We start from the raw sequence: 6,120 nt of genomic DNA, 5'->3' as shown, positions 1-6,120 counted from the left end.
ACCTGTACCAATGTGGGGTTAAACAGGGTGTTTAAACCACAACCTTTGCAGAATTTGGAGAAATGCAGAGGTAATCCTTCTTACTGGAATGAGGCACAAGCCCAACGTTCTTTACGGACCCTCTAGTACTTGTTCTCAGCCCTGGAGTGACGGCTGGGGGGCAGCGGCAGCAGGACAGCAGCAGCGGCGGTGGCACCGGCTGTGGTGTCTCCATGTCCTCCAGATCCCATCATGCTGTGACTGACATTGGAACATCAGGCACGTCAGCAAGAACTTGCCCAGCCCTTCCATGGGGCCACAGAACATGAAGTCTCTGCATCTTATATTTTTTTGTTTCTCCCTTGTTCAAAACTCATGCTGGATGATCTAAATCTTTGTGGTTAATAGCTTATTTAATAAAATATTGACTTTTTTCTTTTCCTTGTGCTGTAAGAAACAGTATCTTCAAGCACATGGATGAAGTACTGTAGTTTCCTTAAACTCTTTTCAAGGTTTAACTGAAAGTCTAAATCCTAAACTGAATGTTTCCTGTTAAATTATATCCACATTTCCTATGAGTCCGATAAAAATAAACTATGCCCACCAAGATCACCAATGACAGAGAACACCACAACTTTTCTGATTTCTCCAGGGGTACAGGTCCATCTACAGCTACACATTGAGAAATGACTGAGGAAAATACCCCCACAAAAAAAAACGAGGAATGAAGCAATAAAATCTGCAACAGTTACTTGCTAACTAAAACCGGACAAAGTGGAAACTAAATGGTAGGAAAAAAAAGTAGCATGTGTAATTTGGATAGTATCAAATAAGTGCAATTAGACAATACATAAAGTAATTGTGTACATTATTTACTTCTAATAAATGATTTATGAAGTTAATATTAGATATGAAGATGTACTATGAACTGAGGTGTATAAATTGGGTTTATCTCTTCAAAAAGGTTTTGAAGGCAGAAATCATGAATATTTTTTAATCATAAATGAAAATAAAAGGATCCGTAGGGTTCTGAAACAGAACTTAACCTGATGTTATAACACAAATATGGAAGAAAGACATCTATAAAGAAAAATCTTCAAAATACTCATAATGTTCCTATTAGTCTTCATCCTAATATAGTTAGAATAGAGTCATACTAAAGAGTAACAGTACTTTTTGTTGATGGTACATAGGAATTGCAACTCTGAACCGATAAATTCTGAAATAAAATACCATAATCTGAAATACTATCTGTGTAAAGCACATTTTAAATATTTGTCAAGTTCTTTGACTGTTAAGTTTGTAATTTAATGATTCACATAAAACATTTTAAATCTAATTTTACTCTTTTTTTCCCATATGAGTGGAAAATGGGAAAAAAAAAGTACCTCAAAACATCTGGAACTTTTTTGTACCATCTTAACTCTTTCTGCAGAGTATCAAAGAGGCTGAACTTATGCTGAAGCCTTTCTTAACCAGGATTCTCAGTTTGCTCAGTGAAAAGCATTTGGCTGCATAGTGGCTTTAATCAGCTTTAGGTTTCTATTACTCATGTAGGAATAAATGGCTTCTTGGTTAGAATAACTTGTTCTGCCATCTTTAAACTTTGTTTATATTTGAGATAAACATGAGTTTGGTGCACATAACTGAAATAATTTAAAAGCATAGTCTATACACTAATGCTAACTTGAATCAGCTGAAGATCTAGTTGGAAATATTGTCCAGAGCACTCACTGAAACCTCGTGCAGATTGCCTGTCTGCATATTTTCAGTATACTCTGTAAGAGATTATGCTGGAGAAAGTCATAGGTAAATGCTGTTATCTTCCGTATGTTATCTGCACTGGCAGAACTAATGCTTTATATTTTTCTCTTTTAAATTTCACACAATTAAGGCTTGCAGCCTTTGCCAGAGAAGTCTGATACATAAGAAGAAAAGGTCTAGTGCATTATGGTACTGAAGAAAACTCAAATAAATGTGCTAAATGTTTAAACCAAAGGAAACTGAGAAATCTTCAAAATATTGTCACTGTTGCGAAAGGAAATGCCCATCAACTTTGTTAGGTACCTTCAGTACTTTTACTGTGATGTGAAAATGGTTAGAAAAAGAACCATCCATCTGCCTGGTGTGCTACAGCAAGAGAGCTGCTAGAAAACAAAAGGCTTTATTTGTGGAAGAGAAAACATTAGTGTTGATTTACTTTATTACACCACTTAGGAAAAAAAATAAAAAGGTTAAACAGTTCATAACTTTTTAAACTGAAAATTCAGAGGCTGTATTTGAGGAAGCTCCCATCAGTTCTCTCCATCCACAAACTACAAATATGTGTTTCACAGCAGAGATTTCTGCTCAAAATCAAAACTCAGAAATAAGTGAGTTAGGCAGAAAATATGATAGACTTGAGGAAACTTCTCTAGGTCTTCCAAAGTCTACACTAAAACCAAATATCACCAAAAAAAGCATCAATAGATTTGCCTTGTTTTTCTTTCATCTTTTAATCTCAATCACCATTATTGGCTACTGTAAGGAAAAGACAAGTCATTGTCCTATCCCAGCTTATTTAGAATAATGTCTTTGGTTGGTGGATTTTGTGTTTATGGAAGAGAGGATGAGAGGCAGGGGAAGAAGTTCGTTTTGTAAAGACAACACAAGTGGCTCTGAATTGAATGACCAGAAGAATGACCCTCAAAGTAAGTCCTCCCCTGAGAATTAAAATTACTAGTGGATCTGGCTTGTTAAGGAAAGGGTAAACTGCAGCCTGACCAGCTCCATAAGGAAAAAAAACGGAAAGGAGATGCTCTGCCACATATTGAATCATAAAGCCACAAACATCAGTGCAGGGAGTTGTGAGGTGAGTTTGGTTCGTGACATGCTGCTTTGTCACCTCTGTTATCTGCTGTGTGCTGAAGCTCTACCTTCACAGCAAGAAATAATTTTCTAGTGCTGATCTGTAAGACTATGACTCCTAAGGTCACTAAAGCCAAGGCAAAAATGCCAAAAATCCCACTGTCTGCACCATGGTACAATATTTTAAGATTGCCTTATGCTTTGCAGGAGCCCTGGCACAGATGAAGAGCTGTGTCCTGATGCTGGCAGAGTAAAGATGCTGCTCCCTGCCCCACATCACATGTGGAAGCAAAGGGTGGTGGCATGAAAGGCACAAGCCCAGCTCCCAAGGGCACAAGGCCACCAGATGGTGAGAGGGACACTGGTCTGGTAGGGTGACCACAGCCCAAGGGGCAAACGCCAGCACATGCTGTGCTCTGGGGCTAAACACCCCAATGTCCCCATTCTGCCTTTCCCTGACAATCCAATTCCTTCTCCACAGCCTCCCACCTGAATTCCTGAGTGGCAGGGATGACCTCCCTGGGACAGTCGCCTTGACACAGGTTGCAGGGAGCCCTCTGCATACATAAAACTCAAAAGACCTTGGTGAAGGCCATTCTTCACATCTTTCTCCCACTCCCATTTCCAAATGCATCATCAAAGTCCCTCCTGTCTCTCCAGCTGATGAAATATAGCTGTTTTACAACGCTAGCTAACCACATTTAACAAATGGAGATAATCAAATAAAGATGAAACTATACTTACTAAAGTAACACAGTTTCCAAAACACAGACTTTGGCTGGAGACTATACTTTGCTTAAGAGTCTGCCAGGAGATCTGTGGACTGTTTTGTAAACAGTTCTCAAACTGAGAGCAGCATAGGGGAAAGGGACTTGGGGGTCCTGGTGGACAACAGGATGACCATGAGCCAGCACTGTGCCCTTGTGGCCAAGAAGGCCAATGGCATCCTGGGGTGTATTAGAAGGGGGGTGGTTAGTAGGTCGAGAGAGGTCCTCCTTCCCCTCTACTCTGCCCTGGTGAGACCACATCTGGAATATTGTGTCCAGTTCTGGGCCCCTCAGTTCAAGAAGGACAGGGAACTTCTGGAGAGGGTCCAGCGTAGGGCAACGAAGATGATTAAGGGAGTGGAGCATCTCCCTTATGAAGAAAGGCTGAGAGAGCTGGGGCTCTTTAGCTTGGAGGAGACTGAGGGGTGACCTCATTAATGTTTACAGATATATAAAGGGTGAGTGTCACGAGGATGGAGCCAGGCTCTTCTCAGTGACAACCAATGATAGGACAAGGGGTAATGGGTTCAAACTGGAACACAAAAGGTTCCACTTAAATTTGAGAAGAAACTTCTTCTCCATGAGGGTGACAGAACACTGGAACAGGCTGCCCAGGGAGGTTGTGGAGTCTCCTACTTTGGAGACATTCGAAACCCACCTGGAAGCCTTCCTGTGTAACCTCATCTAGGTGTTCCTGCTCCAGCAGGGGGATTGGACTAGATGATCTTTTGAGGTCCCTTCCAATCCCTGACATTCTGTGATTCTGGTGTTTGTGAGAGGGGCATATGGGAAGGGAATAAGAGACAGATGGACATAAGAAATGTATCACAAGGAAAGTTCATCAGGAAAGAACATGCTCAAGAGCTGCTTTGTTGGGGGTCTATGAAATCTGTGTACAGCAGAAAGAAGGTGAACAGGGAATTGTTTATTGTTTCCTGTTACACAGGAGGTAGGGGACAGCCTTCACTGTATGCTTAAGACAAACAAAAGGAAGCATTTTTCCCCACATAACACACAATTTAATTGTGTAATTTATTGTTACCAAAGTTAAAAATGAGCTCTAAAGGAAATGAGATGAGTTTGTAAATAACAGGCTTACCAAGACTGTTCAGCAGGATGGTTTAGGTGCAATCTGGAGCCCCAATAGCCCAAACTGCTGAAGATGAGATGGTGTCCTGGGGTACCAGAAGGAGCTCCACACGAGACCATCCCTCGTTTGTATTCTTTATAATACTCAAAACCTAGGCATCCTATATTGATTACTATTAGATGTAATTTGACCTAGTTGATTGTTCTTGCATTCCAGAACACAACCAATCTTTCAGGGTTCTTTCTAGCCTTTCAATTGCTGAAAATCTCATCCAGTAAGCCAGAGTTCAGAATGGTCCATTCTTCTACTCTATTCCTTCAACACTGTTCCTTTGACACAAAAGTTTTATTTTCTTCTTTCTTCTCCTGATACATAAAATAAGCTTGTCATCAAAGTCAGAGATGGCTTCAAATACAGATGATGGTTTATTGAATGCTAACGTGTAAACCTTGCTTATATTTTTATCATTTCAATCCCTATTTTTAATGTTTTTCTTTGTAATGAGGGAGCACTTCTTGACAGAGGTATTAGGTGGACCAAGCTGGGTGATGCTCCCCAGCATCTGCTATTCACTGACAGGGAAGAGCTGTTTGAGGACATGATAGCTGGTGGTATCCAACAACAGACCCCCAGTACCTGTGGGGAGGTTAGCAAGAACACAAAACCAGGCTCTTCACAGGGTACATGGCAGAAGAACAAGAGACAATGGGCATTAATTGAAATAATCAGTTGGAAGGAAATATTTTTTCCCCATCAGGCACTGGAATGGGCTGCCTGGAGAAGCTGTGCAGTCTTTACCCATGGAGGTTTTAAAGACCTCTCTTGGAAAAGGCTCTGGGCTCAGTCATGACCCTGCTTTGAGCAGGAGGTTGAACTAGTGACCTCCAGAGGTCCTTTTCCACCTGAGTTATCCTATAAGCCCATGATATTATGATAGTAGTGACACTACTTCCCTTGACTCAGTGCTACAGATGTAATTATTTTTTCTGTGCTGGTAGTTTTAAATTAATTGCTTTAGTTTTTCAAAGAAATAAATTTTGATGTGTCTTTTTGTGTGACGGATGATTACTTTTACTGTCCTAACTTTTGAGCTATTAAACTCGAAGTCTTGCTATGTAGAACTGCCAGTATCAAGTTTAATTGCTACTTCCATTTACAGCAGTGTTCCCTGCTATCCAAGCCTACTGCTAAGGCAGGAGATACTGTCCTCTGTTTTTGTAAGACAAGGCAGATGTCCAGCAATTCAGGCTGAAGGACCAGTGCTGAGTGTGGCTCTGGCACCATGAACCTTCTGCTGCTCAGCTCCCCTAAACCCCACTCCTGTGGGGAGACAGTTACAACATGTAGATGGGCACTATGAACCACAAAGACCCTCTCCAGGAGGCTTTTGGGGACAGCAGGAGCTCTTGCCAGTACAAAAAGGGCTTGTGTGCTGAC

Source organism: Columba livia, chromosome 1, assembly GCF_036013475.1.
Source record: "Columba livia isolate bColLiv1 breed racing homer chromosome 1, bColLiv1.pat.W.v2, whole genome shotgun sequence".
In the NCBI taxonomy this organism is placed as follows: Eukaryota; Metazoa; Chordata; class Aves; order Columbiformes; family Columbidae; genus Columba; species Columba livia.
This window is presented reverse-complemented; position numbering follows the sequence as displayed.